Source organism: Anastrepha obliqua, chromosome 2 (assembly GCF_027943255.1).
Source record: "Anastrepha obliqua isolate idAnaObli1 chromosome 2, idAnaObli1_1.0, whole genome shotgun sequence".
Classification (NCBI taxonomy): Eukaryota; Metazoa; Arthropoda; class Insecta; order Diptera; family Tephritidae; genus Anastrepha; species Anastrepha obliqua.
This window is the reverse complement of record NC_072893.1, coordinates 69,157,777-69,185,348: the sequence shown is the minus strand read 5'-3', so window position 1 is coordinate 69,185,348 and position 27,572 is coordinate 69,157,777.

Sequence of the window (27,572 nt, the reverse complement as noted above, 5' to 3'; positions counted from 1 at the left end):
AGGTCATACTTTGTGAAAAGCTGAAACCCCTCGTCTAAAAACGGATTGGGTCTTATCAGTGTCATTTCAGGCCAAGTAAATCATCGACCAGATTTTCACATTGCGTCAAAATCCTGCAGAATACCCAAGAGAAGCATATCGACATCCACATCCTATTTGTTGATTACAAAGCTGCGTTCGGCAGTGCTATAAGGGATCACCTATATGTCACTATGTCTGAATTTCGCATTCCCGCAAAGCTCATCCGTTCTTGCAGGATGACCCTGACAAACCAGCGCGGTGAGAATTGGCAAAGATCTCTCTGAACCATTTGAAAGGAAGCGGGGTTTCAGACAGGGCGATTCCTTATCATGCGACTTTTTCAATTTGATGATGAAGAAACTTATGGACCACCAAGCATTAACACCAAAAAAAACTTCAGCCAAGAGATTCAGCGAAGAATAACTTTTGCTAACAGGTGCTACTTTGAGCTGGGCAGGCAAGTGAAAAGCAGAGCCCTCTCTCGATGCGCGAAACATCAATCTGTCATCCTCCCGGTCTTGCTGCATGATATTGAGTCCTGAACATTGACGAACACCGATGGGCGGTTATTAGCGCCAATTAAGAAGAGAAGATGGGCGGTTATTAGGAGCTTCCGAGAGAAAAATTCCTCGCAAGATCTATGGTCTAATTTGCATGAATGATGTTGTTGTTGGACTATGAATAAGTTCGTGCGGTTTTTTTCGAAATTTGAAACTTTATTGACGTAAAATGGTTACAAATTTAATATTCAAAGTATTGTCCATCGCTTACTACTACTTTTTCCCATCTTTCTGGCAATTCACGGATTCCCTTTGTGAAAAATTCGGTCGGTTTTGCCGCAATCCACGAATCGATCCATTTTTTGACTTCATCGTAATTACGGAAGTGCTGGTCAGCCAGGCCATGTTGCATCGATCGGAAGAGATAGTAATCGGATGGCGCAAGGTCTGGACTATACGGCGGGTGGGGTAGGACATCCCATTTGAGCGTTTCTAAGTATGTTTTGACCACTTGTGCAACATGTGGCCGAGCATTGTCATGTTGCAAAATAACTTTGTCGTGTCTATCGGCGTATTGCGGCCGTTTTTCTCGCAGTGCTCGGCTCAAACGCATCAATTGTCGTCGGTAGACATCCCCCGTAATCGTTTCATTCGGTTTCAGTAGCTCATAATACACAACACCCAGCTGGTCCCACCAGATACACAGCATAACCTTCAGGCCATGAATATTCTGCGCCGACGTCGATGTTGAAGCATGGCCAGGGTATCCATACGTTGCCCGACGTTTTGGATTGTCGTAATGGACCCACTTTTCATCGCCAGTCACAATTCGATGCAAAAAACCCTTTCTTTTGTGCCGTTGAAGCAGTTGTTCGCATGCCATAAAACGGCGTTCAACGTCTCTTGGCTTCAATTCATACGGCACCCAATGGCCTACCTTTCGGATCATTCCCATGGCTTTTTAACGTTTGGAAATGGTTGATTGATCAACTCCCAAAGTTTTTGCAACCTCTTCTTGCTTTTGAGCCGGATCTTGATCGAGCAATTCCTCCAATTCGGTATCCATGAACTTTGGCGGCGCGGCCAAAATCACCACTTTTAAAGCGTGCAAACCACTTCTGGCACGTTCGCTCAGCTAGAGCATGCTCACCATAAACTTCCACCAAGATACGATGACTTTCGGCTGCTTTTTTCTTCATATTAAAATAATGAAGAAGAATTCCCCGCAAAAACACATTATTTGGCACGAAATTCGACATTTTCAAGTGTGGTAAAAATATTGTTGTTTACGCTTCAAATAAAAAACTTATACTGACGTTTGTGCCTTACGACAGTAGCTCTCCAATGAATGTTTGGAAATGTGGATCGATGGAATAATAATCAAGTTACGCCATCTGTTGTAAAACCGCACGAACTTATTCATAGTCCATGGAACCACGAGCTGTACGCTGACATAGTGAAGCGTATTAAAATCCAGTGGCTACGCTCCAGCAAAGGAGGTGTTCTTACGAAATGCAGTGGTGGATCTCGCAAAAAAAGACGACCTCATCTACGTTGGAAAGACTCAGTCGACGACGATCTGACAGAGCTTGGTGTACTTAACTGACGTCAACGAGCGCAATGCGGAGGCAATTCGCGCAACATTTCCGTAGCGGCCAAGAGGGATCTATACTTTTAAGCTGACTCTGAACAGCAGATAGTTTTTTATGAGAAGCTTCTTCATGGCAGAAATAAAGTCAGTGGTTTGGCATTGCCGCTAGAATCTGCTATTAGGCCATTTTTTTCTATCAACTAGCGTTTCGTGCCCGTGACTTGGGATCTACTCACTTCCGAATGGTAATCAAACATCAACGGATCAGACTACGGCAACTTACAACTACACAAGAGTTGAAAAGTTGAAATCATTCAGACTGTGGCGGGCCAAAACTTAACATTTACACAAAATAATCGGGAATGTCTCGTTATCTTCAAGATAAAGTCGGTTAGTAGACAGATCTAAACTGTGAGAGATTGGGCAAAGCACTTTCATACTTACCTTCACACTTTAGATTTAGTTTTATTTGAAGCTTGCACTTCCACCCATAGTCTTTTGGGCCCTTTACTCATCCCAGTACCTCATTCAAACCCAGCTCCCTTAAACTCGGGAAAAATTTGGGTTGGACTGAGCATAATTGCCTTTCGTCCGGCTACAATTGGCAGCAAAAATGACAAACATCAGTGGACCATATTCCGAACAAAGTCTTTTCGAAAAGATCAAAAGAAAAGCAAAGATCCGGAGAGTTTCTCCACTTTGGTGGACTTCCGGCTCCGGTGCTAAAAGTATTCGATGCGGTACCAGCTGGTGCTAGCAGGGGAAGGTCTCATTTGCGTTGGAAAGATCAAGTGGGGCAGGACTTGTCTTCACGTGGTGTGCCCAATTGGCGTTGGTTAGGTCGGGAAAGAAACGACTGGCGCGATTTGCTAAAAGCGATCAAACTCGCTTAAGCAGTTACTGCATCAATCAAGAAGAAGAAGAAGAGAAATAGTGCCTTGAATTGTTGCTGGCTTATCGACGTACACCTTTTCTTTCAAATAACCCCAAACAAAGAAGTCCAACGGTGTCAAATCACATGATCTTGGCGGCCAATTGACATCGCCGCGTCGTGAGATTATTCGGCCATCAAATTTTTCGCGCAAAAGAGCCGTTGTTTCGTTAGCTCTGTGACAAGTGGCACCGTCTTGTTGAAACCACATATCGTCCACATCCATATCTTCCAATTCGGGCCATAAAAAGTTCGTTATCATCTCACGATAGCGAACACTATTCACAGTAACTGCCTGACCGGCCTCATTTTGGAAAAAATACGGCCCAATGATGCCGCCGGCCCATAAACCGCACCAAACAGTCACTCTTTGTGGGTGTATTGGTTTTTCGGCAATCACTCTTGGATTGTCATTCGCCCAAATGCAGCAATTCTGCTTATTGACGAATCCACTGAGCTGAAAATGTGCCTCATCACTGAAAATGATTTTCTTCGAAAATTGGTCATTCACTGTTGCCATTTCCTGCCACCATTTCATAATAAGCCTGAATAACTTTAACGCGTTGCTCGATTGTGTATCTTTCCATGTTTCACATTTAGTTAATCTGAGATTGAAAAATGTCAAATGAAATGCAGAAAAAAACTTGACGACATTCAACATCGGCCCTTGAAATTTAACCACCCTTTAGAAAGAAACAGTTCTCCTAACGACCCGGCAATTTTTTAGCCCTTACAAAAAATACCATTTGTCGAAATCACCAAAATACGCCTCTGTCTCGGCGATTACTTCCTCGTTTGAACTAAATTTTTTTCCCGAGGCGCAGGAAGCCAGACTGGGTGAATACGGGGTATGCGCGTGCCTTATTACACAAGTATAGCTGAAGAGAAGGAGTATTTGAGGGGCGGATAGGTAGATCGGTAGATTTTAACAAAACTAGGCAAATACTTAGTCTTGTTATAAGATCTGCGACAAATTTTACAATGCATATGGCGAAAATAAATTCGTAGAAAAAAGTTCCGTTATTTTTGCTTTTGTTCGTATGCATTGTCTACTCATAAATTATTCGCAGTTTCGTCACAAATTTCGCTGGCTAATAATGGAGTGGGGAGCTAAGGGCAATCGCATTTCAGTGATTGCATTAGAAATGTGGGGTAGAAGTGCAAGTAAGATTTACGAATTTCTGAAAAAACTTCTGAATATCTGTTACAGAAAAAGAAGTGGTCCTCCTCGCATGGTTCGAAACAGTGTAGCCATAAAAGCCGTTCGAGAAAGAATTTGCAAAAGTTCCTTTAGAAAGCAGAAAACCATGTCCAGGGAAATGAATGTATCGACCAGATCCATATCAAGAATAAGTAGAGATGATCTCCACGTGAAAGTCTTTCGTCGCTCAACTAGTCATCTTTTGACAAAGCGCTTGAAGAAAATTCGACTCGACAGATTCAAGCAGCTCTTTCGGTGGCACGCGATCAACGGCCATGAAAATATTCTTTTCACAGATTTTAATGTTGAATAAGTTTTTAATAAGCAAAACGACAAAATCTATGCTAAAATATCTAAAGGCACAAAATATTATATGTTTTTCCAAGGGTTGGCGCAGCCATCATTCAGCCTCCGTAATGGTTTGGTGTGGCGTGTCTTGTAAGGGCGTTACCATTATTTATTTCTGTGAAAAAGGAGTTGAGACCGAGACCGATGTGTACCAGAAGAAGTACACTTGAGCAATACTCTCTTCAATGGAGAGCGTTGGAAATTCAGATAAGATTCCGCTCCAGCCCATCCAGCTCAAAAACCACTCAGCAGTGGCTAAAAACATTATTCCTGGGTTCATAACCGCAGAAGATTGGCCGTCTGGAAGTCCAGATCTGAATCCATTGGACAACAGTTTGTGGTCAGAACTGAAGAACATAGCCTGTCGAAGTCCTCACAAACATTTGGGGAGTCTCAAACAATCTTTGGTTTGAGCAGCGACGTCAATATGCATGGGAACCGTGCGTGCTGCAATAGCTGAATGGCCTAATCTTTTGAAGGCTTGCGTAAAAGCATTTGGAATGAAAATGTATACTATTTTTTGACGTGATAACGTCTTATAATTCGATTTAGCCAGCTGCATGCACGAAAAAATGTGTCGTTATCTTGCTCAATCGTCGTTATCTTGCTCAATGAGCGTTATCTTGCTTATTCGTCGTTATCTTGCTCAATGGCCGTTACCTTGCTTGAACTGCAAGCGAAAGCGCGGAATGAACGACAAAGAGCACAATCGGCCCCCGCGTTCGGCAACGTTCGACATCTGGCTCTCTCCTACTTGAGTGAGCATATATATGTATATATATGTGCATTTGTATATAAATTCGCATATTTGTATTTGCATATGCCTTCTTCCTGTGTGCATGGCAATGAACCATTTCTCTGTTGAGAATAGGCCGATGATAGGAAAAGTAGGAATTGAAAAGGGGTGTTTCGAGTGTAATGTGCCTTTTAGTGTTGTTGACTTATTAACGTCCGATGCACAATCGAAATTGAACATATCTTTCATGAATTTGATGAATGTTTCGTCATTTTTCACGTTTGTGCAAATATAACTTTATCAATTCCATTGCGATTCCATTTACCTCCTCCTCTATATCCATACAAAATATCTATCAAATAAATAAAATTAAAATTTTCTTTTGAAAAATGCAACCATTCCATCAGTATTTTCTTATGACGTCGTCACGTTAAACTATCGTCAGTAAACCGACTTTACAGACAACCTCTTATTTTAATACTTACATACATGATTGAATAAAACTAACCTCAACAAAAAAAGTTTTATAGTTTTATATCTGCAACGGACTTAACTTGAAACACAACTTATGGCAGGACAAAGTACATTATTTTATATTGGATAATCTCTTTATCAAATTTCGTTCAATTTGGTTGGTTAAAAACCGAAAAAAAACATTTGCTGAGAGATGGGCTGTCCCACGCCTTTCCACAAAAAACATTATTGAACTCTATTTTGGGGAGAATTTTCGCACTTTTCAACCCCTTCCCACTCCTCAATTCGCCTACTAAAAACCAAAATAATTTTATTTCACATAAGCAATTAAAATGTCAAAACCAAAGTAAAAGCTAATTAATAATTTGGTTGAAATGTAATTAGAACCATGCAATTTTCATGGAAATTAATTTAATTCATTTGCATGCAACTACGTGCATACATTCGTGTTGCAAAACTTTTGTGCAAACAAAGCTAAACGAAAAATACCGCCTTGCTACTTAACTTGTTTCAAAGTTCATGCTGTTTGCAGAACAAAAACAAAAAACACAAGAGCTACATATGCACATACATACACACATTTACATTGCACATAACACAACACATAAAAGCAAGAAGCAAAAAGCGTGTAAGTGTGCTTTATTGCACGATAATTACATGCATTTTCTAATAATAACACAAAGCCCTACACAAACTGCCATTTAAATACGTGCGGTGTGTAACCTCATGCACAGGCATGGAAATATGTAGTTTTATTAGCGCATGTGTGTGTGTGACATATGAAATGCCGAAAGGTGAATTAAAATACTTCAACTGCACTTCATGTTGAATACTTGAACTTCTTGACACAAGACGACCCCTCGCAGCCGGCCGGAGGATGGAGAAAGAGCGAACGAGCGCGCGAGCGAGCGAGAGCCAAGAGGGCAGACCAAAGAGGTAAGCGCTGATAGTGTTGTAATTGTTAGTGCTGGTGTGGTGGTCGTGCTTACGCGTAGCCATTTTTCGGCGCCATCAAAGCAACAAATGCAAATTCATGGGAACATTATGCCACATTGCAATACAAGCAAGCAAAGAAAATAACATTTTCGCTGACTTGTTTATTTTCTCCTTTTCCCAGCCTTTTAGATACGATATTTTATTCCTTTACGCTTTGGCCTTTTATTTGAGCGAAATTTCGGCGAGTTAAAAAGCATATGCAAGGTAAAGGAACAAAAAACAGAAAAAAATGCAAAAGCAGCAGCAAAGAAATGTGTATCAAAAGCAGTTGTAATTGGCACAAGCGCTGCGGATTGTAAAGTAGCCGGCATTCGACTTGTATTGCACACCAAAAATCGCACACCGACCTACTGGTTCACTGCAAAGCACTGAATCTGCAAGCAACAACAGCTGCAAACTGTTACGTTGAAAGGAAAAACTAGGTGTGTGTGTGTATATACGCAATAAAATATTGTTGCAAACTTGTAACCAAGGTGTTGAAAAGCAGTCAAGGCTGCGAGGAGCCTGCAAGCTACTTTACATTTTACTTACTTACCTAGGAGCCTCGCACGGCACTAGCCGCCAGCCTTACAACTGTTTGCATTAAAACTATATTTTTGCATTTTTATAATTGGGTAGATAGATCCCAGCCAACAGTAGACCCTTGGTAGGATTATCTAAAACCTCTACTTTGGCTTTGATATTCTTTGAGTAACAAATTGCACTTGTTACAGTTATATGGATTGCCACTTACGTTTAATGAAAGGCTCTTAGCTTGACAAACATTTTTAGATGAGTTATTTTTGCATGCATTTATATACAACAACAAAAGTTCAATTACTCAGAGAAATTGGGGACGAATATGGCGAAGGGCGTTTGGGACTGAAATATGACTAAGGGCGTGTGGGGCGCTATTTCACTACTTTAGACACACAGAGTGCTAAATGCATTAGACGAAAAACTTCAGCTGGGCCTCAGGTAGGCGGTCTATTTTTATAGAAAGTCGTATGGAAATAAAATATATTGATTTCCAAGAGATCACCGATCTGCTATGTCTGTGGTTTATTTTGGATTTCCTGTAAGCCTGTAAGTCGATAGCTTTTATTCCTCGTGATTTATGATATTTATTGCGAATTAATTTATAATAAATAACGACTAATAATAAAAGTAAAAATTTTGATTTTTTTAACAGCTTTCTTGTTCCATGCTTTTGTGCAACATAAAACTATACGGCGCAGCTGGACTCCTAAAAACCAATATGACGCTAAGGAAATAAAAAATATATATATCAGAAAAAAAATTTTAGGGAAAATATCAGTCTGCTCTAAAAACATAAAAAGTTGCATGTAGTGTCGCGCGAAAACGCACGATAGGATCTAGTGTGAAGTAAACCGTGTCGCACGCTTTCGCATGAAGTGCCTTTCCTTTCGCTTCTCTTTCAAATGCGCTAAATCCCGCTTTTATAAACAAACCAGCAATGGTTTTGTTTTTTTGTTTATCCAAAAAAGTATTAAGCGCAACAATAGGCAGCGAATTATTGTGAGACTTCTAGAGAATATGACAATATCGAAACAAATTGGGCTTCTGGTTTGATCAAACATTGGATATCCAAAGCTCTTTCTGGGTATCTGTGAAAAAGTATCTTCACATTCTTGTTGAACTGAGTGAAAAAATAAAGAAAATGCGGCCAAAATTATGGAAGGAAAATGCGCGAGCAATGAAATTGCATCCACTTCTAGAGCTTTCTCATAGTCATTCAATACGATTTTGTAAATATTTTTGATGTTTTCTGGTTTTACCGCCTCATTTGGACGTCCACTGCGTTGTGCATCATCGATGTCTCTACGACCACGTTTGAAGCCAGCCAACCATCATTTTATTATTGTTTCCGGTGGGGCATAGTACCCATAATATCAAGCATTGCCGTGCTTGAAAGGTATTTTTTCCCTTCAAGAAGCAATGTAAAATTAAAACACGAAATTCTTTTTGATCTATTTTTTTGAAAATAACAAAAGTAGCGCCACTCTTAGCACAATAACTCACGAGCTGATGAATAGAAGATCATGAAATTTTAACAGCTGTCTTTTTAAGGTTAGTAGTAACTGAAAAAGAGGTGAATGCAATAAAACTAGTGCCATCTATGTGTTAGGCCCGGGACTTTTCAGCCCATGTGTTATGTCCCTAGAATATTCAAGCAAGAGGAAGAGAAATTACTTGTTTATTAAGGGGAAGAGTAGGTGAAAGCAATAGTACTACGAAACACAAGAAAAACGCTGGCGATCTGCATTTGAAGATATTTTTAACACGCGGCACTTTATTTTCATTAGTTTGCTTAGTTTAAATGCCACAAATCACAATTTTATCAAGTCATTCACCGAATTTCTACAATCATATAATTTCACTCTTTTATCTGTTTTGTTTTTTGTTTTGTATTATCATATTATAGTATGGGGTTTTCCAAACAGAGGTGTTATATTGAAATTCAAAGAAAAATGCTATTTTTTAATATAAGCGATCGGATGTTTATTTCATTATAAAGAGGAAGGTATGCCGTTAATAGTAGAAAATAACATCAGCAAATGACCACCACGACCACGCTTACAGGAGAATATCCTTTTCATGAAATTTTCCATAACCGAATTGCAAAGTGGCTGCCCTATGTCCTCGATAGCGTCACGAATTCCATCTTGAATCGACCCTGGTCACCTCTTGATAGCGCAATGCATTCACCAATAACTCCTGTTATTGGAAAACCCCTTACATAATGTCAGCCTTGTCAAAATCTAAATAAATAAAATAACGGTTTTCGGTATTCAACTCGCCTTGCTGAAAATAGGAGCGAAAAGCTCTTAATGAGCTTCGCAATTTTTTCTCTGTGAACGAGTCATGAAAATGTTGATAAAAGCAATAAATACTCTTCAATAAACGTCCATTTACAATTAAAACCCATACGCCAAACTTGAGAAGATTAGGCGAAGTTGCTCTTACAAGCCTTGTAATCTGCCCTCCTTGGCTACCGAGTACCCGATGACTCAAAACCTTTTCATCTAACATCCTTGCTAAGGATCAGGATAATCAAAATTGCTGTCACATGCAATTTTTTCCCTTAGCGAGCAGCAGACTTCTCTAGTGAGCGAAGAAGTGGTGATTCGAAACCAACTATAGCAGACCTTACACAAACGTTTGGGGAGAAAATTTCAAGATTGCCACGTTTAAGGGCTCCACTAGTTAGACAAGTCATGTAGATTCCACGATAATCTGATATTTGAAAAATTAGGCTGCTTACAACGATCTAAATTGGCATTGAGGGGAATGTTGAATATAAAAACTGTTCCATAAGAACTTCAATACAAAAATTAGAAAGTATTGAGAAAGAAGTTTATGTAATGTTTTTTCCCATTTCCCATTTGCTAATGAGTGCCAGTCGAATTGCTTGGTTGGGTTATTTAATTTTGTGGTGGCGCTGCGTGCGCTAGTTGATGGCAATTTCTTGCTAACCTGAAATAGTTTGCGAATTTGTGGCAGCAACAAAAAAGTAAGAAGAGCACTTATTGCATTTTATTGTTAGCAACACCGCACACACACACCCACACATAGACGCTCGCTCAAGCAGGCACACAAGCCCGCTGTCTGGCAGGCAAATAGGCAAATGTGCAAGCTAGAAGCATGACGGAATTGCTAGATGGCTGCAGGAAGTGGCGCATGCCAGCCGGTAGTAAAAGTCAGGCCAAGGAGCAATAAGCGAGAGCACTTTCCCTTTACTACACTCATACGCCGCGCCACACCTCGTCCACGTTCTTTTGCGTACACTTTTGTCATTTATTTTGTTGGCGCTGTTGATGCCGGGCATCTTGAAAATTTTCCATTTGCACCTCGAATGTCTGTTGAACTGTTGCGCCAAGCGGCTGCACGTCTGGAAATAACTATGCTGGCGTATGCGCATACATACTCGTACATACACATATATACATACATACATATATACACATGAATGCATGTCTGTTTGGCTGTGTGCGTTTCCTGTTGCATTTGTGTGCTAATGCCCGAAAGTCTCTGCCCGAATGTATGAATGTATCAGTGTATGTGTGTTTGTGTGTGTTTGCCGAATGTATATGAAAGTGAAAAAGCGATTTATGCATGGCCACAATGCTGTTATCGTTGCATCCGGTTCCGGTTAGGCAAACACACTTACACACCCATACATATACACACTTAGCACCCTGCCTTGATATGCAAATACAATAAATTTTTGCACAAAGTTCAATTGAGCGTAAACGAATTATCCCAACCCGAATTTGTTTAAGTTCACAAAACTTGCCTAGCCAATGCGGCCACTTGGGTCTGCATACTTTTTTCTTTGCACTTTCTTCTTTACACTTGTACTTGTACAACAAGCTTACAGCTGGCAATTCTCAAAATCTTGCAATTCGACATTTAAGGTTATATTTGGCTGTTCGTTGTTTTTGTTTTTTTGTTTCTTTTTTTTGGTTATAGAAAGGGTGTAAAAGTGTTGAAAGTTTACAAATTCAATTCACACTTTAAAAACATTTGTAATTCGCACGTATAAATACCTATACAAACAAATATTTCCATACATATGCAAACACGAATAAAGTTGTAAGCTTGGGTCTAAGTAATCAGATCAATGTACGCACCATTGTAGACCCTCGAGCACAACAGTCAAGCTAATGGGTAATTTTCAAGTCTGTTGTGGTCTTAGTTGGTTACATATGCCCGTGTGAGTGTAAGTGTACGTAAGAGTGATAAAGTGCTGGGGTATTGTGTCCGAAACCCCAAGCATGTTGATGTTTAAATTGTCATTAGTGCAACATATGCTGGTGCTTGGGTGCTTTGTTTTTTTATCAACGTACAGAGGAACGATTTGTCCAGTCAATTCTACTTATAAAAAAAAAAAAACAATAATATGAAATATTTAAAAAAAAAAATCAATAAATGAAATATTTTTTTTTATTTCTTAGCGAATTTTGGGCCTCCGTACTGAAGGGAGTCCATAGAGCTAATTTTTTTTTTTTTGAAAACCATAACGGGTCTACGTATCACCGGCGCTTCAAGGACTACCCCCAATAAAGCGCTCGCGGTGCTAGTGAACTTCCTTGCTCTAAATCTGGTAAGAAAACCCGTGGCCGTCGCTTCAGCGCTTAGACTCAACAGTATGTTGCTATGGAAGACCCGGCAGTTCGGCCACGCTTCTATACTCGATGATGTGAGTCGTTATAAACAAGAAAACGACTACTCTTTCCCCAAACCCACCTTCGATAGGTTCTTCAAGACTAGCATCCCACCAAGAAGAGAGTGGAAAACTCTAAGACGAGAAGGGAAGAAATAAATTTGTGCACGGATGGATCCAAGTTAGAAAATAAAGTAGGTTGTGGAGTTTCTTCAAAAGAGTTAGGACTACAATTATCTGTCCTACTTCCCAACTACTGCAGCGTCTACGAGCAGAAGTCTCAGCCATAAAGAAGGTAACTGGGTGTATGATACCTTAACACATGCGATTTAACAAAAACTACAATAAATACCTCCTCGGATAGTCAGGTGGTCATCAAATCAATGGAGATAGTTACACTTAAATCAAATGTTGCTCAGGAATACCTAGTAGCTCTAAATGATATTAGCACCGTTTTCAAGGTTAGTCTTATACGGGTTCCAGCATATACAGATATTGAAGGAAATTGCATGGCCGATGAGGTATCCAGAAGGGGTACTAATCTGCCACTGCTTGAAAACGGAGGAAATATTGAAATTCCTAGGGCAACCTGCGAATTAAAGATAAAAAATAATATTTTCCTGGAGGTTAATAGGTCAAGGAAAGAAGAAAATATGATCGCAAATAGATAGAAAAAGATCAGGAGACTTGCTTAAGCTCTCAAGAGAGTAATTTTGATGGTCGTGTCTGATAGGTAGACCCTACTCTAGGCCAAGAGTATTTTTTCATGAATACTGCAGAAGTTGCAGAGGCGAGGAAGAGGAAGGAACAGAAGAACACTTTCCCTGTGATTGCCCAGCTTTAGCTAGTAGCAGGACAAGATTGTTGGGAAGATACTTTTTGACTCTCTTACGGAACTATCCGATGTTGGAATAAAACCTATCCTACGCTTCATCAGAGTGTCTAAATAGTTCCATGATGAATAAGCACTGAGCATTCATTCTTGAGCATGTCGACCAAGGAAACAGTGACCTGTGATCATAGCAACTAACGTAGGGACGTTTCTCCTTGACCGATTGAGTAACGACTTTAAGCGCGAAACATCTCATTTTTGCCAAATTCTTCTTGTAGCATTACATGTTCGATTATCAACCCATCTCGTGTTGGCTGAAGTGGTAATGCCACTTGTACCACACAGTTTGTCGGTTGAGAGGGGTAGATTGGCGTTGATACCTATAATCTCCATACTATGAGGGATGCGAGTGGTAGTGCCCTCTCTCGCTAAATAGCCTGCCTTACAATTTTCTGGGATGACAATCCTATGGATGCGGAAATATTCCGCCATCTCATCAAGAGGTGCCCGGCATTTGTGAGCAATTATGCCATTAGTGACAGCCCCACCAAGAGATTTAATCGCCGCTGTACCACCAGAACAATTATCTACGCTAGGGGCATGAGTAAAGGATTATATTGCAGAAAAATTTGCGATATTGGCTGGTGTGCTTCAGGAAAGCGTTCTTCGTCCAACGTTCTACCTTTTGTTTACATCTGATACTCGTATGAGTATGAGGGACGTGCTATGGCAATCTGTCCAAGTAGGCAGGATTGAAACGAGGGGAAAATGTGCACTGAAGCTACCACCTCTGTCTTCAATGACGGTTCCAATATGGAATCGGGAGTCGGAGCAGTGGTTTTCTCTGAAAAAGCCAATTTATATAGTTCCTTAAAGTTGCCGAACGCTTCTAGTATTTTTCAGGCAGAAGTCTATGCGATCTTGCACGCATGCAAAATGCTTCGGGAACGTAGAAACAAGAGTGATATTAACATTTTCTTCAAGCATTTGGACATTTTGTCCAGATCCAAACTAGTCGACTCCTGTAAGAAGGAGATCAAATTTCACTCTCTTGCTTATGAGCTTGCCAGGAAAAGAACTGAATTGGTTCCAGAGACCTCCTACCCAGTCATTTGCATCCCTCTGGCAGTTGTTAAAGAGGTATTGCACAACTTATTTCTCAGAAAAGCAAAGAAAAGATGGAGCTCTATTTCTTCATGTGTTATTTCGAAAACCGTTTGGCCGCAGAACAATACACGCAGGACTCAGAAAGTCCTGGGGACTCCACACCATGCAATTTCCAAACTCATAGCTTTCTTTTCCAAATTCATAGCTTTGTTTTCGCGTCATTGGACGATCGACCAAATCTCATCAGTACTCTCCATTATATCAAGAGCTCTGGCTGGCTGTAGATATCTGCCTGTTGGAGGTCCCGTAGTGGTATAAAAACGCCGCTTTAATGCTGCTTGGGAAGTGGCAGAGTGGTACTTCAACCATTTCACTTACCCATCTACACTCTGATTTTAGGAGAGTTGAGGCAGGTTCCCAACGCGGCATCACAATGGACAACCGCTTTAATCTAACCTAATCTAATACATTTCTTAACCCTTCTTTCACATAATAGATTTTCTAAATCATTTAAATATATGAAATTTATGCGGTGTTTTTTAAGAACATCTAATTGAAGCAAAAGTCCACTGTTCCATACTCGTATGCAATTTCGGAGTCTATATTTCACTGGTAGTAGCCAATGCTTGTTGCATGCACATTTAAATATTTTATGTGTCTGCCTGTCCGGTCAATATGCCTTAATACAATACGAATATACCAGTGCGCATTTGTGTTGGTGTGCATGGCTGCATAGGTGTTAGTGCGAATGTGCATGACAATTAATAGGCTTCGTCTAACCATTGATTATGCATGTAAGTCACGCATTTCCAGACGCCCATTTGTAGCAACACCTGCGCTTGCTGCGGTTACCACCGGCTTTTCCTGCCACAAATTCTCTTACTTTCACCACACTTTACAATGGCCGTGTGCCTTGTTCGAATGTTCGAATGTTAGCATGTTGTGTTAAGTAAGTAAATATAACCAGTAAATATTTATTGCGATATCAAAGTACATATTAATTTATATGGTGGTCATATAAATTTATTAGGTTTACAAAGAGTTGGCCTTAATTGGCCAAGGGAAGGATTGCATGGAAAAAGTGGAAAACAAATCGGAATTATTCTCGAATGAAATAAAGTAAATTTAATGCTAAAGAAATAGAGTCGTTAAAAAGCATATAAAAAACATTCATAACATTTAAGAATCGTAAAATGTCATGCCATAAATACCATAAATATAATATAATTTTTTTTTGTCAAATAAAAATAAAATACGAGTACTCGTTAATTGGACGGAGCAATGAATCATTTTTTATTGTATTTGTTTTTGTGGTTTCGAGGAAATAACAGCTCCCAGAACTTTTTTAGGTATGTCTGCCAAATTAGCTGTCAAAGTACGCTTTGGCTATTAAAAATCCGTTTCAACATACTACTGTAATCAAATATGGGGTGTTTTTTTTAGCTGCACTAGAATAATTGATATCGATTGCTATGGTCTGATAGCTGAGAATGGCAAACTGTGTTGTTGAAGAAGACGTCGAAATGTTGATTAGTCGTCGTACTCAACTTGTTGGCCTTTGTTCTTCGACTACGTGGAAAAATTTAAAAAAGGGTCTTGGCTTATGTGCCCATAAAATATAGCCCTTGCACGAATTCAAGTCAAATGTGCATCGTTGAATGAAAATGAAATTTAGATTTATTATTCAGAATTATTGGAAAAAGTAGTCAAAAATTAGGCTAATCGAATGGACCTTGTAACTCGTAGCCACGGCCACGAAATTGTCTACCCTATAATAATAAAAAAAATTCATTCCAAGAATATTTCTGTTTCGTATTTTTTTAAGTTCCCAAGCTCTTAAAAGTGTATCCGATAGAAAAGTGATGCATAGCACCCAGATATTATGATTTGTTAACACTTTTGTTTGGTGTAAGGAATTCGGAACTTTTAAACGAATCAAATAGGAATGCGAGAGCAGAACAGTTTCCTACTACTTTTGCAAGGCAACGTCAGTTTCATTGTGGTTTTCTGGCTCTTAAAAACTGGGTATACTAGAAATGTTGCAAGAAGCGACAGTTCAGTTGTTGTTGTTGTAACAGCATAAACCATTCATTAAACATTTTTGAAGAATGTTGTTGAGTGATGCAATGCCAACTTGTGCTGTTTACATACATAGAACCGACCTCCTCTAAAAAGGTTCTGTATATCGCGGTGGTCATCAAGGACGTTTGAGAAAGTTCGTAAGGAACTAATTATGCGCCACGCCACATTAGCATAGGCCAACAAAACTTGATTGACCTTCAGATTAATGAACCATTTGACAATTTTTCCAAGCTTTTTGGCGTGCTTAAGCCGAATATGGATCAGCATGTCAGAATTTGGTTACTAGCCGCAGTAATACTCGTATGGAGTGTAAAAAAAGTAGATGTTAGTGACTTAGCCTCGGTTTTCCAGTTCACTATTCCAGTCAACGCAGTTTTCAAACATGCATATGGATTTAGGAAGTTTTCATCAGCGGGTTATCGAATTATGGTATTTCAAAATTCTGAAAAGGTAGTTCATTGTTTATGTGGAACTATTTTTTTTTTAATGTTATATATAAGAAAATCACCATCGTCAATTCCTTTTGTCCCGAATGGAACATAGGATCTTTCGATTTGAATGTTTTGTTGAGGTCTCAGTTGTAGAACTATTTCCATATAAACACAAATTCTGCATCTCCAAATCGTGCATGTCGGATATTGCCGCATAAAGTAGATTTTTCACATACCTTTGGGTATCACTTAGAGACTGCATTCCTCCAAGGCTTAAAATTCGAGTTTTTATATATGTAACTCGAAAAGAATAAGGAAGATTTGGTGAGCTCCACGTGTAAGGTAATCTGATACTTTGTATCATGAGGTCGCTCCTAACTTGAAAAACAGACGTTTTTTTGTAACTTTGTGAGCCTTGACATAGTATTTATTAGTAGTCTCATTTCCACGAATTCAGTTTTTAACAGGTGGTAACTCTATTCAGAAAAAAAAACATTCAAAATATAGATTTTTTATACTACCTTCGTATCGTGAATTGACAACTTTTTCCAAGAGGTGGTACCCATCTATGTATTATGTAAAATAAGTTTTCTTAAATTTCTTTCATCTTATACCTATACTGAATTATTTTAATTTTTTATTATTATTTTTTATAATTTATTGAATACAATTTTTTAAGTAGCTGCCACTTTCAAACAGGTGGCAACCACCTTCAAAAATATTTTATAAAGTAATTAAATTTCTCCCTCCTGAAGCCTGTACCGAATTATTTTAATTTTTTAGGTGGCAGACCTATTCAAAAGTATATTCAAAATATACATTTTTCATACCGCTTCCGCAAAGCACCCATATAGTAGTATTTTAGATAATTAATTTAATAATTTGACTTGTCAACCTTTTCCAACAGGTGGTAACTATCTGCAAAAACGTTTTATAAAATAACTTAAATTTATTTCATTTAAAACCTAAGACGAATTATTTAATTCTTTTTAAATTAATTGATTTAAGTTTTTAAATATATATGTGGCAACTGAATTCAAAAATATATTCAAACTATAGATTTTTCATACGTCTTTTGTTAAGCACCCATATATAAGTATTTAGATAACCTAATCCAGGTTGCCCTCTCAAACAGGTGGTAACTCTATTCAAAAATATTTTATAAAGTAATTACATTTCTTTCATTCGCCACTTATATTGAATTATTTTAATTTTTTATTATTACATATTTTTGAAATTCATAAAATTATTTTGTTACCCAGGTGGCAACCCTATCAAAAATATTTGGAAATTTAAAACTTTCTAAATTTGTTTCTTTGACACACATGCTTTTATATTTATTTTTTTTTATATCTATATTACTTGAATTATTAATTGTTCAACACCATGGCAACCCTCAGCAACAACATTTTCGAAAATAAGACGTTTTATACTATTTTTCATTTGACCCTGTATTGCATTATTTTAATGAACTAATTACTTTTATTTAATATCAGCATTTTAACACGTGGCAACTCTCATAAAAATGAGACTATTGTACAAAATATATTCAAAATATAGAGTTTTCATAACTCTTTCGCTTAACACCCATACAGTAGTATTTAGACAACTTATTTTAAGTTGCCCTTTCAAACAGATGGCAACCCTATTCAAAAATATTTTATAAAGTAATTAAATTTCTTTAATCCTTCTGAATATTTTTATTCTTCATTTTTTAATTTATTAAATCATTGTATTATTATCATATAATAATAAAACAGACGGCAACCCTGTTAAAAACATAATCGAAATTAAAGCTTTTTTCTTTGATACCCAAATTTTTAGATATCATTAATTTTTTGTATTTATTTGAATTTTATTATTATTATTTATTACAATAGTTTTCGACACTCAGCCTTCTTAAACCTTTTTCATTTGATATCTGTATTATATTATTTTATTGAACTGATTACTTTTACTGAATTTAACCTTGGCAGCTAGCTCTCTTAGCCTATTTTAACACTCAGGTCATAAGCTATCTGTGTGCAAAATTTCATGAAAATACCGTACGTCGTCTTTCCGTGATTGAGTCATAACCATTCACACTCACAAACCAACAAACATACAAATTTTACATATAGAATATTAATCTCCTTAAGAAGGATTAAGGGTAAAACAGTTTGCGCAAAAATTGTACGCAAAAGTAATGCATTTTTTTTCTCCAAACTAAAATTTATTTATTTCAGTCTATGAACTCTTACAGACTAGTAGAGGAATAGTTTAATTACAGTTAATACAGATATTTTCAGTAAAAAGTAAAATGGCAAAGATTTTAAAAACCTTTTTTTGTCATGAGGAATCAATGACGTTACTTTCGGATAAAATATGAAAATCTCATATACATATGTATGTAATAGGACTATGAATAAGTTCGTGCGGTTTTACAACAGATGGCGTAACTTGATTATTATTCCATCGATCCACATTTCCAAACATTCATTGGAGAGCTACTGTCGTAAGGCACAAACGTCAGTATAAGTTTTTTATTTGAAGCGTAAACAACAATATTTTTACCACACTTGAAAATGTCGAATTTCGTGCCAAATAATGTGTTTTTGCGGGGAATTCTTCTTCATTATTTTAATATGAAGAAAAAAGCAGCCGAAAGTCATCGTATCTTGGTGGAAGTTTATGGTGAGCATGCTCTAGCTGAGCGAACGTGCCAGAAGTGGTTTGCACGCTTTAAAAGTGGTGATTTTGGCTTGGAAGACGAAGAACGCGAGGGTGCGCCGCCAAAGTTCATGGATACCGAATTGGAGGAATTGCTCGATCAAGATCCGGCTCAAACGCAAGAAGAGGTTGCAAAAACTTTGGGAGTTGATCAATCAACCATTTCCAAACGTTTAAAAGCCATGGGAATGATCCGAAAGGTAGGCCATTGGGTGCCGTATGAATTGAAGCCAAGAGACGTTGAACGCCGTTTTATGGCATGCGAACAACTGCTTCAACGGCACAAAAGAAAGGGTTTTTTGCATCGAATTGTGACTGGCGATGAAAAGTGGGTCCATTACGACAATCCAAAACGTCGGGCAACGTATGGATACCCTGGCCATGCTTCAACATCGACGTCGGCGCAGAATATTCATGGCCTGAAGGTTATGCTGTGTATCTGGTGGGACCAGCTGGGTGTTGTGTATTATGAGCTACTGAAACCGAATGAAACGATTACGGGGGATGTCTACCGACGACAATTGATGCGTTTGAGCCGAGCACTGCGAGAAAAACGGCCGCAATACGCCGATAGACACGACAAAGTTATTTTGCAACATGACAATGCTCGGCCACATGTTGCACAAGTGGTCAAAACATACTTAGAAACGCTCAAATGGGATGTCCTACCCCACCCGCCGTATAGTCCAGACCTTGCGCCATCCCATTACTATCTCTTCCGATCGATGCAACATGGCCTGGCTGACCAGCACTTCCGTAATTACGATGAAGTCAAAAAATGGATCGATTCGTGGATTGCGGCAAAACCGACCGAATTTTTCACAAAGGGAATCCGTGAATTGCCAGAAAGATGGGAAAAAGTAGTAGCAAGCGATGGACAATACTTTGAATATTAAATTTGTAACCATTTTACGTCAATAAAGTTTCAAATTTCGAAAAAAACCGCACGAACTTATTCATAGTCCATTTATGTAGATCTCGCCAAAGCAGCATTCCCAGCAAAATTTTGTGTTGACTAATTGAATTGGATAAGAGAGAGAGTTTCGAGGATTGTAATTGGAAGCATTAAAACTTAACCTTTCCAAATGATAAGGACTGCCAATGAATTACATTAAAGGTAAAAGTTAACAAAACGATATGTACATAAGCATGTGTGTAGATCTTCAGCTTTCCAGAGATTGTAAATTTCTCAGCATGAGACGAGTTGCATAGTACCGTAGAGTAAATTTTTAGAAGCTCTAAAGAATGCGCAGGCTAATAGAGACAAAATATTAGCAATATCTTCAAGTATCCTCTGCTTTTATTTTTCATAGAAAATAAATGAGTTCTCTTCCTCTAAAAATGCACCCACCCACTTGCAAGTAAACTTATGTGTGCTTCACTTATTTTGAATGTTGCAAGTAATACTTTCCACTTGAGTAATTTCTTTTGTAAATTTACTTTTATCTTGCAATATTTACTTATCACTTGATATCTGTATCAATGCTTGTGTACACGAGAATTTCGAGTAGGTATGTGTGTGTGTGTACATGTGATATAAGTGTGTCAGTATTTAAACATTTTCAATTCACTGAGCTCTCATAGGTTTTGCAGTTTCCGAAGTACTTAGCATTGTGCATTCTCTAAGCGTATTTATTTATTATTTATTTATCTGAAATATTCTCAAAATTCTCAGTGCATAGCTGCAAGCTGTGAAATGTGAAAAGTGCAAAGTTTTTATGCAGGAAACACGCCCTTGCCCCTTGGTCGACAAAAAGAAATGAACTCGTCATCCGCTTGTAACTTCATGCGTGTGTATATGAGTGTTTTCGTATGGATGTGCGAACGTGTGTGCATTCCAATTCGCATACAAAAACGAAAAACTTGTTGACAGTGTTGACATTCATTAATTGCAAATAAATTTGTGTGCAAATGTATGCATAACACCACACACACACACACACACGCACACATGCACGCAGCCATACAGCCATGCAGCCTCATAGCCATACAGCAGCAGCAGCAACGCAACGGGGGTGATGGACCATAAATTATACAACGCTGACAGCAACAGAAACATAACACAACAAATACTGCTGCAATAGTAATAACAACAACAACAATAACAGCAAAGCAACTAGAACAGCAGCAGATGGATTTTGCTTGTTTTTTTTTGTTTTCATTTTTTTTCTTTCAAATTTTGATATGCACGAAAGTAAATGTTGTGACACTGCAACATGCAACATGCAACAAATATACCACGCAATGCACATACAGACATACATAGGCTTACATATGTACGTAAACTTATGTGCATGCAGACATTTGTATGGAGACGTGTACACGGTGTAATACAGCGCGCGTGGGTTGTCTTAGGGGTCGTCAGAGGAAAAATATTTTATGAAATTTATGTTTGAAATTATTTATGGAAGGGTAACATAGTATCACATTTATATCCTTACCCTGGCTGCTTTCTATGATTGTGCAAAGCGTAGAAAGTGCAAATGCAAATGCAAATGTGAGAGCGGCTATGACAAAGACCGTTAACCGGATGACCTGCTTCTGAAGCACGAATTATGAATACGAGCGAAATTTGTATATTCTTTTACACAATTATAATTATTTATTGCATCGCCTGTACAAAGAAGCCTCACAATAAATTGTAAAAACCTTCACCCAATTTGAGGTAAAGGTAGAAAAATGTGACGCGCTGGATTCTATTTAAAATGTTTAACCCTTCATTGTATCAGTCACATGACTTTTGACTTGACTCTTGACTCACCCGCTGAAAACCCACCCCTGCACCGTTTCTCTTCGGCGGGACAACCGTTAAGTACTATTTCACGGGAGAGGGAGCGACCTACAGGTATTGTCTCTTCATAAAGATCTGTTGTTCAGTGCATCGCAGTTTGGTAATTACTTAGTGAGTCATAATGTCCACTAGGTTACTTACCAATATTGGCTTCCCAACCCTAATAAGCAGTTCTTCCCTTTCGAGCTCAAAACGTGGGCAGATAAAGAAAACATGCACTGCATATTCAGCTAAGTTGTCACAAAAAGTGAAGCAAGGGTCGTCCTCATGCTTAAATCTATGCAGATAAGATTTAATGCGTCCATGTCCAGTAAGTACTTGGGTCAGGTAGAAGTCTATCTGCCCATGCTCTCGATTTAACGATTTGAAGATATTCGCAATCAATGGATACATCCATCGTCCGTTCATAGGATTTTCGCATTCCTCCTGCCACGAATGGATGTTTCGCTCCCGTTCAGTCTTTCGGTTGGTCAGCTGTGCTGCATCCGCTCGGTGTTTTTTTTATCTCAGCCAATTCGAAAGCAGTTAGCTTAACCGGTAGCATACTAATACAGCATCCTCCGATCTGTGCTAGTATGATGGCATTTGCTTGCAAGTTTGAGTCGTTTTCCGGGTTCAAATTGTATAGTAATGACCAAGTTTTAACGTCAGTGGACTTTGTTTTATGACGACGATGTGTCGAACGGCAGTGTTACAGTGAGGCAATCATCCAGCTAAACCTCCTGCTGTCAATAAGCCGATCCCCCAAATACCGTCTGGTGTTGGTTTCAGCACTTGGCTCGAAACCCTCTAACTTTCATGACGTTCGAGGAATTCACCTGAATAGCTAAGACTTCGACGCACAATGCATTGCACCGGTACCAGAGTTAGCAAGCAGCTCAGCTCGAAAGATGCTGCAGGGTGCAAGTAGGTAGGTAGGTTAAAATTTAGTGAGTGACCTATTAGTGTCAGTGTCTTGCTCTCAGTGATACATAAGTATGTAAATCAATTTGTTTTTTTTTTTGGAAGACCAAGCCTATGCATATAATACTGGAAGTAGCCGTATTTGCTCAGCATCTGAGAGAGAAAGTTATCCACTTCTCTATGTCTTCGTAGTAACCGCGTAGCAAGATTAGAGATGAGTTCATGCGTCCAGCGGCCATTAGGAGCAAGATCCCATCTTAGCTGTCATTCGTTAAGTGACACAATTCGCTCTTCCAACTTTTGGTCCCTTGTTGATTATGCACTTTGCCTTGGATAGCGATGGTTTAGTTCACGTGCTCGGATATCCAGTGGAAAGCACAGGATACTTGCAACTTTATAAAACTGCCTGACCTCTCGTAGGTGTGTTTCTCGGGATTGGAACGAAGTGGTAGTAAGATGATGGAGACAGTAGATAGAAATCTTCTCCTTGCACCTTGTGCTCCCCCAATGTTTGGCAACAATCGAGTTAGCGCATTTATAACTACTTCGTGCTTATCTTCACCGTGGGCACTCTGAAGGTCATGCGCTAGTCAATTATAATGCCTAGGTACTGTATAGTCGGATGTTGAGACCTTCGTCATTTACCGTCAAACTCTTCCTCTTTTTGCTTAAGCGCAAAAAAAGCGCTTCTGTGTATTGCACTGCTAGCTGGAGTTTGACATTGTGCAACCAGTGCTCAATCCTCGCGACCGCATCGTTGCAAGTGAGTTCCACATCAATAATATGTTTCCGCCCTACAACCAGCCCAATATTGTCTGCGTATCTCACCAGTGTCGCATTCATAGGCAGGAGGATGCCATCGTACATTGCGTTCCACAAAGCAGGACCAAGAACCGAGCCTTGTTGGGCATCATCTGTCACTGAATCCGTCAAGAATCCCCTAATCGAAGGGGCTCCGGATAATCCGAAGCAGGAATAAATTCATCTCAAGGCCACTCAGTGACGAAAGAATTGGCGTCCAATTTGCTGAGTTATAAGCATTCTTTATGTCCAGCGTTATGACAGCGCAGTATTTCAAAGAGCCGGATGACCCCCTGCCTATTAATGGTTTTACTCGCTATTTCGGCCAACAGCCATATAAGATGTGTAAATCTTGATATTATTTTCCAAATAGAGGTCTCACAGTTTTTATCGTTCACGAATGCTAGATAATTTTGGCGAGAAAGTTTTCAAAAATGAGCTCTACAGTTTGCCATTATCTGCTCAAGTTCGACCGCTATTAAAACAAAAAATATTTCTTTCATTCGATGTTCGTTCCGAAACGATGGAATAACCAAGTGTTACGAGTACATAGTCGCAAACCAACTTATTTTGCCCCGAGTATCTGGATGGAAGAAAATTTGGTTAATTTTATTATTTTAAAGAAATTCGTAGTTTTTCATTGCTATATGTGGCATACCACAATAATGAGCTTCTGAGGAGTTGCTAAAAATTTCGAAAGAAATTAAATATTTTGTAAATAGTGGGCCAAATTTGGAATTTATGAATGAATTATAGAACGCAATAGGTTAGTTCTACATAGGTATGCATACCAAAGATGATAGATTACAAGGTTTGGCCGTCTGAGAAAAAATTGTGAGAGTAACTTCGGCAGAATTCCGACGCCTATATCCCACGTATTCACAAGCTGGTCCAACTAGTTGTTCTTTAGACAGCATCGAAATAAAATGGTTGACTTTTTCTTATATTACCAATACAATCTCAGTTTTTTCGTAAGCAAACTGCTGTCAAATTCCCGTTTACGTCAGCATATCAGCTAATTTTTTTATTTAAATTTAATAATTTTATACGCAAATAAGGACTGTATTCTCCTACAAAAACCATATAAATCAAAGTTATCACCTTTCTGCAAAATACGAAAAATTTTGAAAAACAAATTTTCTCGAAACTTTAAACTGTTTAATCTGCGTTTTTGCTACTGTAAAATGCAAGTTTTAAGTCGCTGAAAAATCGAATTGATGTTTAAGATTTTTTTTGTTTTGGTTCTAGACCGCCCGTATTTTCTTCATATGCTCGGACATATTTTTATATGGAATTCAAGAACTCAACGTGATTTTCGCACCATTTTAAACTTGCACCTTTCTATTCCATAATTAAATGGGCTATAAAGCGGCGTACTTGAAAAGATGCTCGTAATTCTATTTAAAAAGTTACAAAATTGAATAAAGCTTTTATTGGAACTTTTTTATTTTTTACAAAATATGCAACTTGGATTTATATGGTTTTTGTTTAGGAAAATGGCTTTTATTTGCATAAAAAAATTATTTTGAAAATGTGTCAATAAATCCCGCTGCTTCAGTTATTTAACGCGCTATAGCTTCTATGGCATCAGCTGAATCAAAATAAAACCTATTAGAAGTTTTCTAATTCACGGATTGTACCAGTTACATTTCAAAAATGTATAAATAAATAAAAAATAGAAACGCAGCGATTTTTTTCGACTTTTTCAACACTGGCATAACAAACCAAAACCACTATTTTCCTTTGAGCCCATTACCTACCAAATAATCAGTTGCATATCTGCTAGTTGACAAGTTACAAATAATACTACTTTTTTATTTGCCTACATTTCCCAATGTCTGCCTTTTGTTATGGCTTTCATAAAAATCAATTTATCATCGGCAATACATAGATAATTCGTTATGTCAAAGCTCCATTAATCCATAGGCCAATGTCACAATCAGCGGATACGCTCTTTGTTAACGAAATGAGAAATTCTTTCAAAAACGATATTTTATGCGCCTTCATCAATGCCACTAATATTGCTTACCTAAATGTATTTAATGATTTTCCAACAAATACATGCATGCTTATATATGTATGTATGTATGTGTACTATGTATGCACATTAGACAGGTTCAAAGTCTATCAAAAAAAAAAAATGAAGTATGAAAATATTTCGTCTTATTTCAAGCCGTTTTTGGAGGAATTAAAAAAGACTTATAAATTTGATTGAAAGGAAAATAACAAAAGCAAAAATTAAAATTTAAATTGGATATATGTATATAAATTTATTTCATTTAATATTTAGTTTTTAATTTTAAATTTTTTTAACGAGCGGCGTAAGACCAACAAATTCAGAGTACAAAAGAAAAAAACAGCCATCTACGTATGTACATATGTACATACATTTAATTTTGCATCTTTTGAAGGCAATAATTTTGCATATTATTAGTGATTATTATGTCCCACTAATATTTATTTCTTTATCTCTGAATTCTGTCACGAGAGAAAGAAAAATGACTATTGTGATTACCAGAGCGGTACTCTAGGTAAATTCATAGAAGGTGGCAGGTGAAGGTAACACAAAAACAAAATGTAATATATATATTTTTTTTTTGTATTTTTTTGCATTTTGTTAGATAATGTAGTAAATGTCAAAACCAGCTGATTTCTTTCCACGAAAGAAATAATAAATTTGTGGCAATAAATAAATAAAATTAATAAAAAAACTAATATTAATCAAAATTTAAACTTCAGTTCAGTTTATTTATTTCATCGAATAAGGCACACCCACAAACGTGTGCTGCGTAGGTTTGTATCGCTCTGCATACCGCTTGGAACAGCTTCCATTTTGATTTTAATGAAATGAATGGTTTCGCTAAAAAATCGTTACATGCACAATTAATACTAGCTTTTGCTGAAGTATTTCTAGCTTCAAAGTGCTTGCCGAATGCCATTTTGGGTGTGAGAATGACACCAGGGTATTCATATTCGACCACCAATTTAATTTTTTTACCTTGGTACCACCATTTCTCTGTCTGGGAAAGTCGTCCACCTCTTCTAAAGACCATCATCTCCGATTTATTTGGGTTTACTTCCATATTCCATTCAGCGGAGTATTTCTTCAGGTTGTTAATCATGGATTGTATGACTTTAGGGTTATCCGCCAGTAGAACAATATCATCGGCATAAAGGAGAAGACGTATATTCATGCCCTCAACCAATAGTCCACCTTCCAAGTACTCCTGCAAATCATTTAGGTATAAAGTATATAACAATAGTTGCATAGCTGTAACCATCGATCTAATAATCTAAATAACTTAGGGCTTCCAAAAATATATTATTCAAACTTGTACGGTGACTGAAAAATAAATGTTCGTGGTCGACTGTGTTCATATAAATTTGGTCGTCCGATGCCTGCTTCGCAATGCCCTTGTTTTAACAAATTAAGAATAATTAAGTAATGATACCAACCCCCATTCTAAATTGATGAGGTATATAGTTCTGTGGTCATTCCTTCAAGGCCAAACGTGCCTATGTACCTCATGAGTGCGCTCTGTACTCCATCTCCGCTGGCTTGCGGGATGTGTAGCCGCATTATCAAAACCTTGCGTGCGGTTTTCCACATATTTAATGGAACTAATTAATTTCAGATCAATTCCCATTACAGCCAGCTCATCTGCCCTGCAATTTCCGGGAACGCCTCTGTGCCCAGACCCAACTTTAGTGGTGCGCCGCTTAGCCGGCTCATTAAAAATAGCTCTACATTTGATATCCATTTTGGATGAAGTACCCTGGCTCTGTTGAGATTTAACGCCGACTTCATTGTCTGAGTAAATAGTAACCGGTTGTGCTGCAACAGACCAAACAGAATCTTAACAAAATACTCGTAAGCATACATTTTTCTCAGTCTTGCTTCAGACGATACCTATAAAGGGAGTGCTTACACGCTTTTTCGCTAAAATGTCC